General features: G+C 40.4%; 3 long non-coding RNA genes across 5 annotated transcripts; 1 reads left to right on the forward strand and 2 right to left on the reverse strand.

Moving 5' to 3' along the window:
- Window positions 1–1,194: 1,194 nt before the first annotated feature.
- Window positions 1,195–1,579, reverse strand: LOC113017784 (uncharacterized). Its single transcript, XR_003271567.1, has 3 exons — window positions 1,563–1,579; window positions 1,389–1,477; window positions 1,195–1,305 (listed from the first exon to the last, which is right to left on the reverse strand). It is a non-coding gene; the product is annotated as an uncharacterized LOC113017784 (long non-coding RNA).
- Window positions 1,580–10,731: 9,152 nt separating this feature from the next.
- LOC113017779 (uncharacterized) lies at window positions 10,732–11,726 on the reverse strand. Of its 3 annotated transcripts, none has more exons than XR_003271556.1 (4): window positions 11,649–11,726; window positions 11,294–11,401; window positions 11,073–11,188; window positions 10,732–10,931 (listed from the first exon to the last, which is right to left on the reverse strand). It is a non-coding gene; the product is annotated as an uncharacterized LOC113017779 (long non-coding RNA). The 3 variants fall into 3 exon arrangements; XR_003271557.1 differs by having other exon boundaries at window positions 10,733–10,931; window positions 11,364–11,401; window positions 11,649–11,723; XR_003271558.1 differs by lacking the exon at window positions 11,294–11,401 and having other exon boundaries at window positions 10,733–10,931; window positions 11,649–11,693.
- A 1,812-nt stretch (window positions 11,727–13,538) lies between these two features.
- LOC113017789 (uncharacterized) lies at window positions 13,539–15,762 on the forward strand. Its single transcript, XR_003271572.1, has 2 exons — window positions 13,539–13,742; window positions 15,482–15,762. It is a non-coding gene; the product is annotated as an uncharacterized LOC113017789 (long non-coding RNA).
- The last annotated feature ends 5,001 nt before the right edge of the window (window positions 15,763–20,763 follow it).

The raw sequence follows: 20,763 nt of genomic DNA on the forward strand, positions 1-20,763 counted from the left end.
TGAAGTCAAATTATAATATTAAATATGAAATTATTCTATAAAAGGCAATAAATAATGGTTAAACCGTTCTGTTTACTTACTATTTTAATATATCGCTCTCATCTATACCTGTCTACATGGATTTATCGTTTTCAACCCAAAAAGCTGTGTATTATTTGTAACACAAAAACATGAATGAAACCACAGAACACATTAAAACCCTTTCAAATATATCATGAAGAAAGCTGAAAGCTACAAACACAAAAGTAGACAAACATGTTAATACAGGTGAAAATACAAGTCAAAACTAAGATCACAACAGTAACTATGGCAACACCAACACAAACTTTACCCACCACCTGCAGTTCTTACTAGAGTGACTGTGACTTTGTCTGTGCCTGCAAAGTAACAGTCAAGTTAAAGTGTCAGATACGAGGACATCCAGCATGCTTTGCAGCTGCACTCCATTGAAAACGATGATCCACATTTATATCAGGTAAGGTTTGGGACTGTTATGGTCTCATTCATAGCTGTTAATTGTTCAATCAGTTGTTTAATCTCTGCCTCTCTTCCACAGCATGTCTTTATCCTGTTTTCTTTCTCACACCCCAACCGGTCGCAGCAGATGGCCCCGCCCCTCCCTGAGCCTGGTTCTACCGGAGGTTTCTTCCTCTTAAAAGGGAGTTTTTCCTTCCCACTGTTGCCAAAGTGCTTGCTCATAGGGGGTCATATGTTTGTTGGGTTTTTTTCTCTGAATTTATTATTGTAGGGTCTACCTTACAATATAAAGCAAGTTGAGGTGACTGTTGTTGTGTTTTGGTGCTAAATAAGTAAAATTGAATTGAAATGAATTGAATTGAATTGAATTGAATTGAATTGAATTCATGGCTGTTACAGTTTTCAAACAGTAGAAGTAGAAACAGGACATAAACAGTACAATATTTTGTTGTCCACCCTGACCACAGAAGGACAGTGCTGAAAGTATTGAAAGAGACACTGCAAATCAAAACAAGAGACTAGAGCCTATCAGGAAAACTAGTGAGTGGACCTCTGATTAAAGAATTTCTACCAAACTACAACTGCAGCTGAACAAATGAGCTGTTGGTGGAACTTTACACTCTGAAATATTGAAAGATTTAAAAGATGAGACTGCTCAGCACAGCATGTTATTAACTTCACACATGAAGTGGTTCAGTCCAGTCAGTCTTAAGTTTTGCAGCCACCGTCCACATCCTGCTTCTTTGACTGGTCGTCACGGTAACTCTGGACTTTCCTCCAACGAATCCTGAAGTCTGTCAGTCCTTCTGACAGCATGAGGCCTGACAGCTGGACAAAATGTGCAGATGATGAAAAACATGAAGCATAGTTTGAACTTGTGTCAAGTTTGTGTTGGTGACTGAACTGCTGACCTGCTGTGAAACCTGCTGCTGGATCTCTGTGCTGTGCATGTCTGCCTCTGACTGAAGCTTCATTTTCACCACTGTTTGCTTTGTCACTGCTAAAAATGAACCACATATAAAAACACAAACATTAGTGTTTTACATGATGACAGGATAAAACAGTGTTTGCATTCTGGACCTCACCTGTGAAACAGAAAAAATAGATTCTGACATCACAGTTGCCATCATTCAATTTCCCTGACATTAAATGCAAATCTCCACAGTATTCAACTGAACCGTAGTTATTAGGCTCAGAAGACATCCAGTTAGTGAATGTGGAGGTTGTGTTGTCAGACCAGAAGGCCCAGGGATCCCTGTAGAGACCAATCCACACATACTGAACCCCTGATCCATTCAAAGTGAGCGTGATGTTGGATTTCTCCTCTTTGCTTCTTATACTGGTCAGGTCTGTGTGGTATGTCCTGCAGTACGACTGAGCCGCTGACCAGGAGCGGCTCTCCTTCACTAAGATGTAACTTGTACTGCTGGCTGTAAAAGATTCAACAAAGGATTCATTTTGAGACACACACATTATGAATCTTATAAAATTGTAGGACAACTATGCCAACAAGTCATTTTCCTACCATTGTAACACAGGAATGCAGCGAGCAGCGAGCTAACTCTGACCGACGGCCTCGTCCGTTAAACCGCAAGCCACCTCCGCCTCCCTGGCCCCTCCTCATCTGCCTCCCCTGTTCCACCTCCGACTATTCCTCCTTCAGGTCCTGGGGAGATTATGTGTGGAGGACCACCAGGTGGCTCCACTCACACCCAAGTTGAAGGGAAGTGTTGGGGTGGAGATTTTGGCGCTTACTATATGTGAAGTTCTGAGAGTCAGTTAACCCTTGTGTGGTGTTCATATTTTTGTTACTCAGCCAGTGCTCATGGGTCTGGTGGACCCGCTAGAGTTTTGGCTTTCCAAATTAACACTATCAAACAATTTTATGTTAAATTACTCAACAGATGTTTACTTCATCCCAATTACAAGCCATATGAACAGCAAACATGGTTAATTTTTCCCTTTACCTTTGTTAGATCACATTTATGAATTAATGTGCTTTTCGTTTGTTTGTTTTTTTTTATAAAATGTTATAAAAAAATAAGTCAGTTATAATCAAGTGGAGTGAGTGGAAAGACACAACACATTTACACGTGAAGCAATATGTTTCACAACTAAATGGGATCAGCTGCTCATCAATGGTGACATTAGGCCCAGGGATGTAAAACAGGGGCAGGTGGTGCACACACTTATCCCACACTGTCCTGATGGCAGCTAGCTTGTCTCTCGAGCTGGTCTGTCGTCTCGGTTATCATAACGGATAATCCTGGAAATTTTGTGGAAGTTTTTTAGAGACATTGATGCACGGAAAGGTTCTTGCCGGTTTGTGCATCCCACAGGGATTCTGTGGATTCCCCTTTGGACCTGAAAACTCCTGCAAGGATAAGAACCCCAAAGTAGGCCTTTGGGGTTCTTAGATGAATTTGTTCCATCTCCTTCCGGCTCTCTCCAAAAACACACCTTCCTTCTAGATTACTGCAATCCAGAATAATTTTCTGGATGGAATCTGGGATGAAAAGCTCAAATGAAGACTTGATGTCCTGCACATGAGTAACTCTCAGCCGTGTTGGCCCTGGCCAGTAGCAGCTCTGCAGGGTGGCTCATTTCTTGGGCAAGAAGACCATTCAATTTCACCAGTTATTGACATCCATATTTCTTCACTTGCTGTCTGGTGGGCTTGTTCTGGTCCTGGAGCTGGCTGCAGATGGGGTACTCGTCTTCGTTTTGTTACTAAACGGTGCTCAACCTCATCCTCTTCTTCAAAGTCACTGTCAGACTCTGAATTTTCAGAAATGTGAAATATTCTGAAACCTCTTTGTCAACATCATCATCCGAAGCCCCTCTCTTTTCCAAAATCAATTGGATGGCCCTCGCAGCAGATAATCTTTTGCCATCTTGATCAGTTGTGATAAAGAACCACACTGGCAAAGTCTTATTTATAGTATTATGCCCCTAATTTGCAGAATTACAGAATCCATCGTGCCAGGCTTGAAGCTATGTGCTTCTAGATGAACTACAGGTAGTTTGGACCAATCAGCCTTCTGTTAGGAAGCCACATTCATTCTAGGAGCAAGTGTCACTGCTTGGCAGTTTGCTTGGTAACAGTTATTTTGAAGCCAGAACTTTAATGTCAGTGATAACCTAAAGGCCTTTTTTCCTGCAACTTTTAATTCTGTGACGCATGCTGCGTTTCTTTGCCTTTCACAGACTGTTACAGATGATTTATCCAGTGTTTTAGTTTTTTTAGAGTGCGGATACTTTAAGTTTTTAAGGACTTCCTAAATGTTTATGTGTCTCAGATGTTTCAGGTTAGCAAATGTCTGGTTATAAAGGGAACTTTTAAATTATTTTTCCCACAAATCATCTGTTTGAATGTAAATGTGTATTTGATGTGTTTATTTTGTATTTGACTCATCACGTTTCTTATTTATCTTTCATTTTCTCTCATTTGTTTCAGGTATGTTTGTAGCAGGCGACGACCCCGAACGTCCCCTAAAACCTCTCCCGCAGCGAGCTAACTCTGACCGACGGCCTCGTCCATTAAACCGCAAGCCACCTCCGCCGCCGCCAGACCTCCCTGGCCCCTCCTCATCTGCCTCCCCTGTTCCACCTCCAACTATTCCTCCTTCAGGTCCTGGGGAGATTATGTGTGGAGGACCACCAGGTGGCTCCACTCACACCCAAGTTGAAGGGAAGTGTTGGGGTGGAGATTTTGGCGCTTACTATATGTGAAGTTCTGAGAGTCAGTTAAACGATGTTAGCACAGAAATATTAGCTTCTGTCATGACTGATGAAGTTACTAGTTAATAAAGTTTCCAGTAAAGTGTTTAATCGCAGCCACAGACTGACAGCAAATATCTCGATTAGCTTCAGTGCATCTATAATAAATATGTGCAAGTTTCAGTGCTTCGTTTAAACTGTATGATACTTATACTGACCCAGGGTCAGTGTAAAATACAATCCTAGCTGTGTGAACAAAGCCTGGCTCCTTTAATCCTGCATGAAAAACCTCAGGATGCAGGCTATTATTACTCTTTCCTGCTGGCACACCTGTCACACCTGAGAGTCAGCTAGAAACTTACAGTGACGTGGACACCATGCAAAGACTGCCAGACTCTGTAATACTGCAAATGATCAGTGACTCAGGTTAACACTAAACTTTAAACGGCACCTCTGTGTCTCTGTGTGCTGAACATCTAGGATTGAGTCAGGCTGCATTGACTGTGGGGCTTTAATGTGTTAAAAGCAGGTTGAAGACGGCTCAGAAACATTTGAAGATTAAAATTCAGCATTATGGCTGCTGGTGGTTTGTAAAGCCTCTACTCAGCTGTATTTTTGTTACTAACTTATGTTTGTTGTTGTTTAACACAGATTTCAGAAGAGCAAATATGCTTAATAGTTTAACTAGATTTCATTTGTCAGTGTGGGACTGCTGAGTCACCTGAAGAACTCATTTCATTCATTCTCCACATGATGTTCATTTACAGAAATGTTTCACAGGAACTGATTTCTCCCAAAGGTTGAACTAGTGTGTTTCCATAGATGACCTCTGTATGAATGTACTTCTTAAATGAAGGCAAGTGTTTGTCCTTTTTTGTTCCTCAGGTACAGTACGTGATATCAAGGGCAGGCGGTCAACACTGGGGGTAGACAAGAAGCAGACGTACTTCCAAGAGGGAGCTGCAGTGAGGTCAGAGGTCAGAATCTGAAACGGCTCAGGTTTATATTTTAGGGGTTATAAAAAATCAAAATGTATTTATGAAGAAACCTTTAAATAATAGTCATAATTATGATTATTATAAGAAATATCAAACATTTAAGTGGATTTTCTGTTACACATATTGTATTAGCCCTGCAATAAACTGGCAGCCTGTCTTTGTCCTGTATCAGCTGGGATAGGCTTCATCCTCCCGCAACCCTGAATTGGATACATTGTATTCCAATTATGTAATCTGATCATTTACAAACTCAAGGTATCTAATCAAAATGTAAGTAATAATTATAAAATGGGAAAGCAGAAATAAGTGTGACATAAATGTAAATGTGTTAGCTGACATAGAGGACAGCTACATGTAGTCTGAAAAACCTTTGTTGTCAAGTTTGCAGGTATATCAGCACGAGACATTCTTACATAGAAGAGTCTGTTAAAGTCTCTAACTCAGCGAAGCATTATTGGTCCCGTCTGTTTGGATAAATATAGTAAGTTGATGTTTGTCCATTCATTGACACATTTTCTTAAGTGCTTATCCAGTTCAGGATCACAGTGGATCTGCAGCTGGATATGTTCACTAAATAAACCTTACAAAAGTTAACAATAAACCTGCATCCCTGTACGTTGTTGTCCACAGGATGAGAAAATCAAACTGGAAGACTGTGGAACATGTTAATAAATGTTTGTGTGTTCATGCCTGTGTCTTTCACAGGAGGCGCTGGAAGGTTTCCCTAATAGTTCCTGGTGAATCAAAGCAGAACCATAAAGGTTGCTGGACTGCATGATGGCCTTACCCCTGAGCAGTCATCCTGTTAAAGGAGGAACCAGTTAGAAGCTGTTTTCAAAGTAGCTGAGCAGATTTCATCTCAAGTAAGCGATTAACTGTTTGTTCATCTGTTCTGCCACTTAAAGAGCATTTAAGGACGTCTTTTGAGTGTCCAGTTGAATTAATTCTACTGGCTCTCATGGTCATTTGTTATTATAGACATATTTTTCATGTTCATCCAGCTATTTAGTAAATTCTATCTATTTAGTAATATCCGTCAGCTATAAAATGTAATATAGATATAAAAATATCTAAATATCTCCTGTCCTTTATGTTTTAATGATGTAAGTCTGTTATCGTGTTACATTAGCATTCCTCACATATCAATGAGATGCTGTACAGTACAATCCTACTGACACAGCAGAGGGATAACGACGGCTATTCAACATCGTTACACGACACATTCGAACTGCATGATGCAGACAAAGTGACTAAATCATCTTTTTTGTGGTTTATTGTCCTCAAACCAGCAGACAAAGCCGATGGCAGAAGATGTCAGAGAAGAACTTCAGGCCGTGTGTTAACTGTAACACATTCATTATTTAGATTCAACAAAGAAATAACTGAATGTAAAAATGGCAGCCCTCAGGCAGGTTTATAGAGATACATGCATGCATTGTGAAATTTATGTATCACATATAATTGTTATTCACCTAATCATGGCATACCCACCCCTTCCTCCCTAGTTAACTGCAACCCAAAATAACTAGTGGGGCTATTTACACACTCACAACCAGTGTGGGGTAAAAAGAGCCACCAAAAAGCTGTCAGCCACAGATGTGCTAGAAGAGTTAGAAACTCTACTTATGGAGAAACTTTCTAAGTCTAACAGGGGACAGGTACTCCTGCCCAAATAACATGATATAACCCCACATACAGCCCAGCCATAAAATGAACCAAGTCATTTAAGACAGCATGGGACCAAATGCATGTAACCAGCCTGCACCCACCTGGCATTTCTTCCTCCTGAATTAAATGAATGGATGGATGAAAGTTAAATGACTACAAACCTAAAGCCACTAGTTCCCACACTGGAGCTCCCTGACACTGTGTGTTTACCGTATTTAGCTTGTATCAACAGTTGTAACAGGCTAAGCCACTTGAGACACTGCATTGAATGATTGTTCCTGTCTTAATGATTTCAGCTGACTGGTTTCAACTCAGATGTTCTGCTTTTTCCTTTCAGTAGATCAAATCAGCTCGTGCTGCTTCTGCTTCCATTTTAGAAGAAGACGAAGGCGAATGCTTCAGCGAAGTGGCGTTCATGGTCTCAGTGAACAGTCATGGTCACACACTGCATGTGGTTTTAAAAGCAACATGTCTGTTCAGTACAACGATCGAGATGTGTAATATTAGTGCAGCTACGGTTTGTTCTTGAACATCAGTTCTGTTTTCTACTTTGATCACTTAGACCAAAAAAGTGTTGTTTTCAGATTCTTTCTTTTAAATCTATAAAGCACCTGCTCATTTTTATTACAATTAGTTTCACATGAATATTAGTGTTTCCTTTTATGATCTTTTAATGCTTACACTACACTGTACACGTCTACATTAGAGACATTTCTGTTTCCTGTTTCTGTTGACTCAGAGTTGTGAAATGTTCTTTTATTTAATGCACAATATGAAGTTCATAATTTTCTTACAAATAAAACTCTAATGACAAACATGAACAGCTGTGCTTATTTCTGAGACATGAGTTTTTGAATGTGTTTAGACAGTGTGCATCTGTAATCTGAAACTGTAATGGTGAACCTGAGGTGATGGTCAACAGAAGGCTAATATATATCAATATAAAACAATATTGAAGTAATGTCTTTACCCCCTGCAGAGTGTGGACGCTGTGCACTCAATCACCTTATTCACTGTAGTAAACATGCACCGCTAGCTCAAGTGACTGACTGTCTCCATGGTTACATCGTATATTATTAGCTATGTAAACAGCTTCCATAGATACCGCCATAGCTCTCTGCAGCTGTAACACTTTCACACTTTGCAAATCATTTCACGATTTTGATAGTTATGAAGACAGAATATGTTTCTAAGGTCATGCTAGGCGGTTGCTAAGGTGGTTGCTGTGGACTTGGGTGGACCGCGTCCGATTCCTGTTATTAGCTGTCCGCCACAGGAAGGCTGCGTTCCATTTCCAAGTAGTGACAGTCTGCCGCAACTCGAACTCAAACCCCGCTTTGTTCTTTAATTATAGGCCTTTTATAGCCGTACATGACACGCACACACACACATAAAGCACTTTGCCTCACCATGAGAATGCAACTTTACCTAACCTAACCTTAAAGTATCTGATACAGGATAGAAAAATGAAGCAACCAGAGATTTAATGATGAAGACTCTGGGTTCTGTAGTTCACGTTTTACAGTCCCGAATGACTCTTTGCATATGATTTATTGAAGAGGACTTTAGAATGCACTTTACATTTAGACTGTTGCTGTTTCATTTTTTACATTGTTGCCGTGTTATGTCATAAATAAGGTTCACCTGCTGGGGGTTTGATGGATCAGCTGGACAATACAGTCAAAGACAGACTTCATTCATCATATGCAAGAATCCTAGTTGGATTTCTGTTGTCACTCATGTTTTTGAACCAAATATTGAAAACAATTCTGACAGACTGGATACCTGGTCAGGGTGTACATTACCTTTTACTCAAGCATCCCAGGACAGAGCCCTGCCCCACCATGAGCCTGGGTGGATACTAGAGGTGGGAATCACCATACAACTCGCGATACGATATTATTGCGATTTTTTAAAAATATTTTGCGATATTTAAATTCTGCACATAAAGGTAAACTTTATCAATATATTCATTTTATCTAATATCAAAGTCTCACACTCAGTCTTTCTCTCATTTCAGTCAGTTTTATTGTTGACAAACTGAACGGTTTGTATTACAGTCTAGTCCAACTTAACTGAATGCAACCATCTGGTACAATTATAGCTATTCTGAACTATGCAATTTATGAAAACTATGCAGCCCATTCAGCAACTGAAGAATTTGAAAGTAAATTAAAAATATATATAATTTTACATTAAATAAAAAAGTTTTAAACTTAATTAAAATTGAACATGTCTTAAATTAAAATAAGTAAACTGTCATGTTTATTGCTGCCAAAAAAAAAAAGTTAAACACATTTGGACAGAGAAGGAATGTCAGGATTCTTGCTCAGAAAAAGGATCAACATGCTCTGACTCCAGAGCATGTTGACTTCAGAGAAAAAATTGTTTGTAACAAAATATCGATTTCTGCTGTCCCTGTATCGATACATTATTAGCAAACAAAATATCACGATACTACACAGTATCGATTTTTTCCCCCACCCCTAGTGGATACGTGGTTATTAATATAAAAGGACCGATACTGAATATGAATATTTCATGAAAATTGAATTAAAATACAAATTAGTAATAAGGGTTTCTCTGCGCCCTTATCTACCCCATACTCAAAGAGCTGTGGGCAGAGAGGGTGACAGGCGAGGATGGCACTGAAGAGAAGATGCTCGGTTTCTGGAGCCTCCTGGTCCTGTCAGTATTAGTAGGATGCATCTGCTGTGTCTTCTCGTGGATGCTCACCTACCTTGACTCGTTCCAGCCTGCTATGGATTTCCCAACACTGCGGACAGTGGCCCACGTCAGAGACGTTTAATATTGATTACATATGTCTGAATTGCTAACCCTAACCCTTGCTCAACAGACCACAATGCCCTGGACTGTCAGTATTATTACATGCTGTGAACATAAGTACATTTTAATCACAGTTTATGTTGTAAAAGAGAAGGAATATTGAAAAAAAGATCAACATTGTGATATTATTTCTTCCAAACTGAGCAGAAACATGCTTGTCAGACTCTCACAGCAAAGGATCAGACTCACTGTTCATGACAGCTCAGGCCAATGATGTCTGTTATTGTCAGTTGTTTAGTGCTTCTGTACAGTTAGGGTCACCGTCTCTATTTCAGAATAATTAATATGTGGAAAACACTAAAAGTTGATTGTCTTCCAATATTCTAGCATAATTAAAAAACTTTGACTTTGTAAGTACATATTATTAGTCCTAATGCCAGCATGATTCTTCATAACTCCTGCTTTGAAATACTGAACTTTAAAATGTACCTGATGAAAGATCATTTACAGTGGCACTCTGTCAGGATCATTCTGACTGTAAGATCACTGTATTAATCTGAATCCTTCTGAAATGTGCTGTGAATGAATGCTGATGCAACTCACTGTGGGAAAGCTGTTAATAAAATGAATCTGTGACACATGCAACACATTCACAGAGGAAGAGGACACAAAGGGAGGACACGCAGAGGCTGTGTTGAAGTCAGAAATCCAAATCTTTATTAAAAAACAGGCGGCAGTTACAAACAGGAAGACAAGCAGTCCATCAAACAGTCTACAGGGTCAAACATTCAGAGAATTCAAACAGCAGTAAAAAATAACTGGACACTGAAAAACTTAAAGCAATGTGAGACTTAATAGAAGGAAGCAGTGCAGTATATTCACTGAATTATCATCAATTACAAAAGAGAAAAACGACGATTTCTAAGGATTATTTTCTTAAATGCAGTTAGAGTGTGGCTGGTAAAGATGGAAACATACAGAATGTAAACTGTGTGAGTTTGTGAACTTTGTTAGTAACAAATGAGGTAAAAACCCAAAACAGACAAAACACAGAAAGAGGCTCTCAGTATTCATTAATAATTAGAAAGAAACATTTTGGTCGTGGATTTTTACAGTCTTAGTTCCGCTCGCTGTCATCGTGATCATGATCAATGGTGAGGTCCTGAGGTGGGCGGGGCTGTCTCTGGTGATGTCACCATGAAGGAACAGCATCTGGCACGTGTTGGTGAAACATCCCAGTACACTGGTGTAGTTTCCTCTCCAGCTGTTTGACATGTGACACTTGAACATTAAGGGGAAGAAGAAGAAACAGTGTTAGGTCAGGTGACCACATGGTTTCTAAAGTAACTGACAGGAAGTAACCAGGCCGTTAGAAATGGATGGATGTGTTTAGAGTTACTGGAGTTGGGTAACTCTACTTACCAAAAGCAGAAGCACACAGATGAAGGATCAGATGCTGAATGTTGCAGGAACATGCTCATGTGTGGTGGTCATTCAGTGCTGCAGGTCAGACAGTCCAAGACTGATATGCTGCCCATCTGAGAGTTTGAAAACACACGTGCAAAGATTTATTTTGTGTTACAGTCAAAGTTGGATGTTCATTTTTGTCCTTTAAAAATGTTTGTGTATTTGAAAGCACTAACATTTAAGGATGACTTGGATCGTCTCCTTTAAAGGGGAGACAAGTGTATCCACTGATCTACGTCACTTTACCTGGATGATGACTCCTCCCCCCTCACTCAGAAACACTCCTAATATAACCAAGCAAATAAATAATATTGAAGATTTACATCATTACAAAAACATCAAAAACATCTCCCTTTGATTCTATTTCTCCATTCCTGCTGAACATCAGGCAACAACTATCTCAATAAATCACAGTAAAATGTAAAGCACATGTTTTCTCTGCTTTGTCTAACCTCTGCAGAGCCTCTGTCAAGAAAAACATATCTGTAAGCATAAAACAAATATACATTCATAACACATCACTGGACAAACCTCGGTCAGTTGATTTCCTCTGTGCAGTGCAGACGAGCATCAGTCAGCAAGTGACTCTGCTGGTTCTCCTGAGGAAACACCACCGTCTCTCCACACCGTCACCATCTGTGAGCACAAACTGCTGCTCTGCTCTGCAAGCATGTAGGAATCACATATCACACACACAGGTAGTGATGTGACGTTCTGTATCGAGGCTTCGGAGCGTGTGTCGAGTAATGGAGGGGGCGTTTCCACGATGCGCGTATCGAGGCTTGCTTCATTTATGGGAGGAGCTGAAAATGATGACGTCCGAAGCCTCGCTGCCCGGCTGTACCACGTGACTGGTTCATGAAGTGGTTCGAACTTTGCCGCGAGCTATGACAGCGATATAAACCCCTCAGACTTCATTCACAATGTGGGTGTTTGATGGAGAGTTGCGGTTAGTGAGAGTTTGGAGACCGTTTGGAGGTTTATGAGAGTGAGGAGAGAAAGTCAGGAGAGAATGGAGCCAGCTAAGAAGAGGAGGATGTCCTCCCCTGTGTGGGAACATTTTGATCTTATTCCTCCCAACAAGGTATGTAAATTTCTACAGAAGATGTATTTTCATGATACTGATGGTGCAATACAATTTATGTTGAGCTGTCTTGACTTTTGTACAAGGTGAAGTGTTTGCTATGTGCCAGGGAGCTGGGATATAACAACAACACCTCATCCATGCTTAGGCACTACAGAGCTTTGCATGAGAATAAGGGGAACACCGATTGTGGAGCAAGACCAGGTGAGCCATCAAATGCAATGATAATATAGCATGCAGTAATGTTACTAAATGATATAACAATATTATACAGCTGTTATAAGTTACGTGTGTGATATTTATATTTGTGCTTTGTCTTTATTGTCTTTCCTCAGGAGAACAATCTCAAATAGATGAAGACCTGGTTACCATGGTGATTGAGGACTCACAGCCATTTAGCATTGTGGAGGACAAAGGATTCAAAAGATTTGTTAAATCATTAAATCCCAGCTATGTTCTCCCCACTAAAGGTTATAGAAGCAGTGAAAATTTAGTTTTTACTGAATAAAATGTGAACAGGCAGGACTGAGGCTCAAAGCCTCAGTGTGTAGCTGTCCATACCTCAACGTTACAAAAGCACAACTACTGTCCACACCCCAACCACACCTCACCTCACAGTAAATGATCATTTCCATTTCAAGCATTTCCAAATGATCATTTCCCATACTGCCACTATAAATATACACAGTATGCTGCCATCACTACAATATACATGTTTTACACACTCCTTTTGTTGTTGACATTTACAGGCTGTGTGCAAAATGCCACACTCTTCAAATTCATGCCAACTAATATTTTTACGTCCAGTAGGTGTCCTGCTAGAGCAAATGAAGCTTCGCGTTGGGGTGAACCAATTAGATTAAAAGCTTCAGTGCTTCATGGGGCTTCATCTGCCCATCACTACACACAGGGGTGAAGAAACATCAGAGCTCAAACTTCAGCTCTCCTTAGTATGGCTGGCTCCGTTTCTCCAACAGCGCACACAGGCAGCAGCTGCCCCGCCCCCTCGCTCAGTCGCTTAGTGCCCGAGCTCGGATCATACCAATATCAGGGGGGATTCACGCACAGTCGTAAATTCCCACAGTGTGCACTATGTGCTTCGAATATTGTGTGTACTTTTTGTTTTATACAGTTGTCAGCCAGGCATCTAACTATGAAAAAATTACACTCCAAAATACCCCGGGCTTCTGACAAAACAACCCGGGCTTAAGCCCAGTAAGCCACCCCCACGCTCCGCCCCTGGTGCCAACATCTAGTTATCTCTAAGTCATGCCCTCTTTTCCAGCCTATTAGAGGAAGAGCCTGCTGTACTCTGCAAACAAGCAGAGGTCAGTTCAGCTTAATTCATGTAGAAATGTGTTTGTCCAAATCTGCAGTTTGTAGAAGGTAAGGTTTTAATATCACAGTAAGAATGAATTGTGTGTGTGTTTGTGTCAGGTGTGTATATCAGAGGTCTGTTCCTTGATGGGGCACGCTGGGACAGAAAGACCAAACGTCTTGCTGAGTCCTATCCCAAAGAGCTGCACGACTCCATGCCTGTGGTGAGCAATCGGCATTTCATTCATGTTGGTCCTCACCTTTTATTTCTAATAATTTTGTGCTTTTTATTGAATTTTTTGCAGCTGTTGTGAGCCCTCACAAGTACAGCGCATCCTTATGGAGTTTTTCAGGGCTAATAAACAGATTGAGCTCTGTTTAAAAACTGTTTCCTGATGTCACAGCCCAAAGGCATCATTTAGTTTTCACTCAGCACTATTTTCTATTCCAGATTTAAGCATCAGTGTCAAGGCAAAAAATCATGATGTGTATGGCAGAATAAGAGGAAAAAAGCATTATTTGTAACCAGTTGATAATTCAGTGGAAAAAAACACAAAACTTTCAAATGACTGGATTTGAAAGGCCTCGGTTGGAAAGTAAACGCTGCAGCGCGTGTGTGAAACTGGCTTATGAATGCCTTCCTGGTGAGGCCCCATGCAGAAACACGTAGAGAGAAGCGTGTTGGTTTACACTTTATATTACAGCTTGTGGATTTGAAAGCTCATTGTGCGCACTGTTAAATGAATTTGTGGAGCTGATAGCAAAACACTGCAGGCACCTGGTCCAAAAAGGCCCCAAAAAGCCATGTTGCATAACAAATTCTTACATAAAGTTTGCAGGGAGGAGGTTTATTGATTGTGCTTGTGTGAATCCCTCTGGCCATCAGAAAGAAAAAGTTTTTAATTGTTGCGTTGCTTGTAAACCCCAGTGCGACAGCTTTTACTTAAGAAGGGACAAATACTGCAAAGGAAGCGAGCAGCAGCCGCTGCGGGTGTAGCTGCTGCTTCACCCAGGAGGATGTTCTCTGCAGCCTCAGCACTATTTTACATTCTGCCTGCAGGACACTTGTCTCCTTCCCATCCTTTTATTAATTAGCAGGGCATGCTGTGGCATATGAAAGCAGACTGACAGAGTGATGGAAGTAACCGGCTCGGTGGCTCAGAGCAGCCACTGATCAAGTTTTCCTTACGGTTTGAATCTTTTCTATTCTCTGTTCTTCACAATGCAGTCAGCGCCTATGAATTATGCACAAGACTGACTGTTTTTTTTAATATTCAGACAGTTCAGGGCAAGTTATTAACAGAATCAGTTCTTGACAAGAGCGGAACTTAATTAAAAATGTGTTTATTATTTGTGGGGAGAGAAAAAAGCAGCACAACAGAGGCTGCCGCGCCTGGCTTTGAAATGCAAATCTTCGCTGAGGCGCCCGTTATGGAACCAGATGAGCAGTTTTTCAGGCTGCAAGTCTACAAACAGTTTTTGTTTTTTGGGTTTTTAAAGATGTTTTTTAGAGTGGCCCAGTTTATCCCTTTTGCATAACCAAGACTTCTTAATAACCCAAGGGAGCTCTTGCTCGTTAATGCTATTGTTTTATAAGTTTATGTCCCCAAAGTTCCAATTTGTAAGTTAATGTTTGGATAACAAATCGAGAGCCAGGTTAGTTTCCACTGCAGCGATTGCTTATCGCTCCATCCTGACCTCTGAACCCCTTTGAAGACACCCACGCCCATCACAGTGCATTTATCCTGCAATCAGGGCTGTTTCCTTTTGTGTGTCATCAGCGGAGGCGAAGCAAACCCCCAAAGCCAGCTGAATTATTCCACCAGTCAAATCTTATGAAAGGAAAACAACCTCTACACAACCACGGCTGCTTTCCAAACTCTAAACAGAGCACACCCAACACTTTGAGGTGCGACCACCCCATCCCGTCCCCTCTGTAACACTCTGTGCTTCTCTCTGTCAGATGTGGTTGAAGCCCATGAAGCGAGGCGACATTCCTGAGAGGATGTGTTATCTGGCGCCCGTCTACAAGACGAGCGAGCGACGTAGCACCCTGTCCACCACTGGACACTCCACCAATTATGTCATCGCCATGACACTCAACTCCAATGTTCCTGCGGAGCACTGGATCAGAAGAGGGGTCGCTCTACTCTGCCAGCTCAGCTCGTAGTCTCAGCTTTGACTTACGTCTGGATTTGTTTTACACTCTGACGTGTAATTAAAAAAAAAATCGGGAACAGAAACCGATGCAGGCTCTCTGGGCTTTTTTTCAGAATGTTACAAACCTGCAACACCAAAAAATGACACCAATAATCATCCACAAAACACACAAGAGCACGTGTCGTACACAATGTCAGTGCCACGATGCATCAGCTGGACGACATCAGTGAGGCTGGTCGAGCTCCTGTAAAGGACCGCTTCACGCTGCACTGGATAATAACACAAACCACAATCTTCTCCTAAACCAAGCTTATTATAGTTAAATAAAACTACAACCAGATATCAAAAATAAACATTAGTTAACTGGTTTTGTGAACTTGGAAAACTAAAATGACTTAAAATATGGAGGTAATACGTTTGGTTTTAGTACCAGTTAAAACATTAAAACTTGCTGATGAGGGACTGATGGACACATTTCTTGAGGCTTTGAGTGTCTACAAGACCAAGAAGACACTGAACACTTCATAGACACCTCAGCTTCACTACGGGAACTGCAACACTATGCACTCCACACACTGTATATAAATGCCACTTGTTTTGCACATATCCAACTCTGTATATTTTTATATATTTTATTTATTATTATTATTATTATTATTATTATTTTTTTTTTTTTACTATTTAATTTGTAAAAATGTGTATACACACACACACACACACACACACACACACGTAGGATAATATTTAGTATACACATCCAGAAATGCATACACTATTATATATTGTACATATATTTATTAGTTTCAGATGTAGCCATTCTTGTATTTGCTGGTTTGTGTTGTTGTGTTTTGCACATCTCTGTTGCTTGTGGGGCTCGCACACAAGAATTTCACTCGCATGTGCTGTGACAGTGTGCCTGCACATGTGATGTGACAATAAAAGTGATTTGATTTGATTTGATTTGATGATGCTACATTCTTTAGAGCTATGCTCGTAGCATTCTGCCTGTTAGCTTAGCACAATAACAACAACAACAACGAAAAGGCGCTCTCTCACCCAGGAAACACACAGTCGCAGAAAGAGAGAGAGCGTCGCCCTGTAACCATGGCAACCATTACGCTGCCGCCTGGAACAACAGAACGTAGCTGTCAAACAAAACACAAACAGTCCTGACCCGCGACAATATGAAACAGGAAAGTACCGCAGTGTAATCCATTTATTTCAACAAAGTAACTGTATTCTGAATACCACCTTTTTAAACGGTAACTGTAACGGAATACAGTTACTCATATTTTGTATTTTAAATACGTAACGGCGGTACATGTATTCCGTTACTCCCCAACACTGGTCATAGCCCCTGTAGGAGTTCAGAGTTAAGAGGTCAAGAGTTAATGTTTCCATTGTAACACCTCCAGATTTGACAGAGAAACACTCATTTTTAACACTCGATTTTAACTACTATCATTTTACACCTCAGAGTTACATTAAAAGAATGTGACTCTGCTTAGAGTAAAATTAACTCTACTTTTGCAAGAAGACTATTAACACCAAAACATTTAACACTTTTGAATTTGCTGTGTATGTGCATTAATATTGATTACGGCCGTGTGTTTTCTTGTTTATCTTTTGCAGGGCGCATTTTGTGAATCTGTCGGACACGGATGCCAGTCCAGCACAGCACTTCCTGAGACAGTAGTTGCTAAAACAGGATCGGTAAAGAGACTAAAGGCGAGGTGTCAGGTAAAGGGGATGAGTGTCTCAGCAAATATAATGGCATAGAATTAAATTAAATTAAAACGTTAAAGGGTCTGCCAGCTCATTTACGTTTGATTTGTGTGACGTCATTAAGTGTGCAGGAGTTAGTAGCAGCTGGAGGGTATATGATGTGTGGGTTTGTAACTACCCCATGATATGCTCCAGCCACTCTTATTGGAGCCCCTCGTGGGTCAAACACATTCATACATACACAGCAGGTCAGTGGTGCTCCTGGGAGAATGTGGTAACTTGGACAGGAGTAGGATGGCAGCCATATGTGCCGCGGGGCCTAAAAGGAATAGCAATTCAAAGGGATCATTCTGTTTCTCGTAACCCTGTCACTATCTCCCTAGGTCCATGGAACACCCTGCCCAAAGCCGAGAGCCCGGGAGGCGTGTTCTATCTGGTAATCGGGGTGGATGTGACAGGAACAGATCCATTTCCACTGTTATACATCCATCACTCCATCTACCACCCTCGTCATTCTTCTCATTTTTTCAAACCTTAAATTTTTATCAACATAGATTGCCACCTCCCTTTTTATTAGTCCTATCTAAGTGGAGGAATTCATATCCCTCTATCTCAAAATCCTCTTCTTTTCCAGTGTTTATCCAATTCTATTCTGTATGACTTAAAGCATTTATGACATGGTCTGATTTTCTCACCCAATAAAGGAATATTTCATATATCAGTCTACTCTTCATTCTATCAGAAACAGTTATCACAGCTCGTACATTTTGTTTTTATACATATATGTAAGCATTGAGCCAACTTTACTAATGCCAACATACTGAAACAAATAATATTTGTCTCTTATATATGATACATCTATATATACACTGTCAAAGATACTTGTCTGTGAGTGAAGATTTAAGGTGATAGGAAACATAAATAAATGCAACTTGAATCTTTACTGAAGCTCAGTGTTTGACACAGAGTTCAAACTCACTGCTGTAATAACTAATAATGACTAATATAATAACTATAATATTGGCCATATTATATTTACATTACCAAAGTAAGATGACTTTAGTTTCATAAACAACATTAGCTAATTGTTATTTACTAACTAATCTTGAAATGACTGTTCAGCACAGAAATGAAGCCCAACAATCATGTTTTACTGTCCTGTGGTCTCAGCCTCAGATACTTATCACATCACACAAAGCTCATGTAGAAACAAATGAAAAAATATGTTCTCCTTCATTTCTGTCACATAATGTATGAAACCTATGAAACGTTTCCAGCTGTTAGTATCATGGTTGCTAGGCAACCTGGGCAGCGCGATGGAGGCTGGACCGTCCCATTTCACAAGCCTACAAGCCTCGCATTTCCGGCTTTAGCAGTCTTTGAGTACGTGGCCCTTGAGGACCGTTGAGGCTGCGCACTTCAAGGCTGCAGACCCTGAATTGGGATACAGCCTATTTCACAAGCCTCTCACTTCCGCACTTCTCGTACTTATAGTATGCACCGTCCGACGAGTGCGGTCGCAAAATTGGGACACAGGCTATGACAGCATCCTTATGTGCCGACACCGGTGTTTTAGCGAGCAAAGCGGCGAGGCTGATGTGGAGTGAAGCCACGTTAATGCCAACGTGTCCAACCATTGGAGATGTGAGCAGGACAGATGGAACAATTGATGGAAACAGTGTGGACTTTATACCAGTTTTTAAATTGTGTTGATCGGCCACGTAAAACCAGAGTTATGATAAAAATATGCAATGTTTGCTTTTCTTCCTGAATACTGTCGTTGTTCATATTTACTGCAGGAAGAAACGGTAAAAACACCGTTTTATAAGGAAAACGCTCAAAAGCCTGTGAGCAAAGACAACACCAAAAAAGCCCCACCCTTTCCTATTGGTCATAAAATGTACCATGTGGACCAATCAAAACATGGCATTTAGCTGTTTAGGAAGGGGGAAGTTTTAGGAGTGACAGTTTTGTTTTGAGATGTGAGAGATTAAATTAAAAGTTAATTAAAAGTAGTCTAACATAAATGTAAATGCTGCAATTGGATTACTTTAATAAACATGTAACTTGGATGGATTAGATGCTGGCGTGACCACAGTGCACACGTCTGCTGTTGCTCACAGTGGTCCAAGGGACGCTCAGGGAGTTTGTGTGTTCGCTCAGACTCATAAAACATTAGAGGGAACATTGCATGCATGTGATCAGAAGTTCAACTTGGGCTTTAACCCTGCAAGTTAGCTAACCTTTGATAACATTTTGTTTTTTCTTAACTGACTTTCATTGTTGATATAAGAGACTTTCCATCTTCACATCAGGACAAATTCAGCAGAGAAAAGAGTCGCACCAGCTGAGAGGTGGAGAGGAGAACATGGGAGAGAACAAATATGCTCGTCTCCACTTGAGGGGATTGCTATAGGGTTGTTGTTGTTTTTTTTTTGGGGGGGGGGGGTTGGGTGGGGGGGGGGGTTGTATTTACAGAGTTATCTCCTAGTATTCTAACACAAAATAGAATATTTAGCAACAAAGAGACTACTGATCAAGTAAAAATATTTTTTATTTAATTTTTTGATTAAAGCAAAAGTCAGTTACCTTGCTGTTTTTTTTTTTTACGGTGTTCTATTTTCACTCACTGTGGTTGGCCCCTCCCTCAACTGGTGTCTCTTCCTGTTAAAAGGGAGGTTTTTTTCTTTGCACCGTTGCAAATTCTCTAGGCATACCGGGGTTTGGGACTTCTTTCTAAGATTGTACGGTCATTACCACGCAAAGGTGGGAGAATTAGAAAAAACTGACAACTATCATTAACATACCAACTTTCAGCATAAGAAGATAAGAGATGGCACAGATGGATCAGTGCAGGTTTGGTACAAACATGTAAGTAAAACATTCTCTGTGAAACGTGGTAATAAAATGTGACTATTTAGACATCATCATTATCACCTCTGTAGCAGATCAGAAAATCCAATATTTAGTATTAAGTCTTTTATCAAATGATCTAACCCTGGAAGCTCTTTATTTTATTCAATTTCATTTGATTTCTCATAGCATACAATCCTCATCAATAGAAGGCAGGATAATTTTTTACTTAATTAAAGACATAAACACACACTGAAAAAAATATTTTGCCGAAGGTGGGTGGCTTAAAATGATGAGGTTTAGAAGCGAATGTCACATATTTCTGTGGCTAAATAGGAAATTTAATTAAACTAAGCCGAACTTCATTGAATTTAATCTCGAGCGTCGAAGGAAGGCGCTGTATATAAAAAGCTTCTGTGTGTCTTTACTAAACAGTGCACACATACAGATCCATAACAGGGCAAATACATATTTGTGTGTCTGTGTGTTTAATCTCTCCTTTTGAAA

The sequence above is a fragment of the Astatotilapia calliptera genome, unplaced genomic scaffold (assembly GCF_900246225.1).
Source record: "Astatotilapia calliptera unplaced genomic scaffold, fAstCal1.2 U_scaffold_2, whole genome shotgun sequence".
In the NCBI taxonomy this organism is placed as follows: Eukaryota; Metazoa; Chordata; class Actinopteri; order Cichliformes; family Cichlidae; genus Astatotilapia; species Astatotilapia calliptera.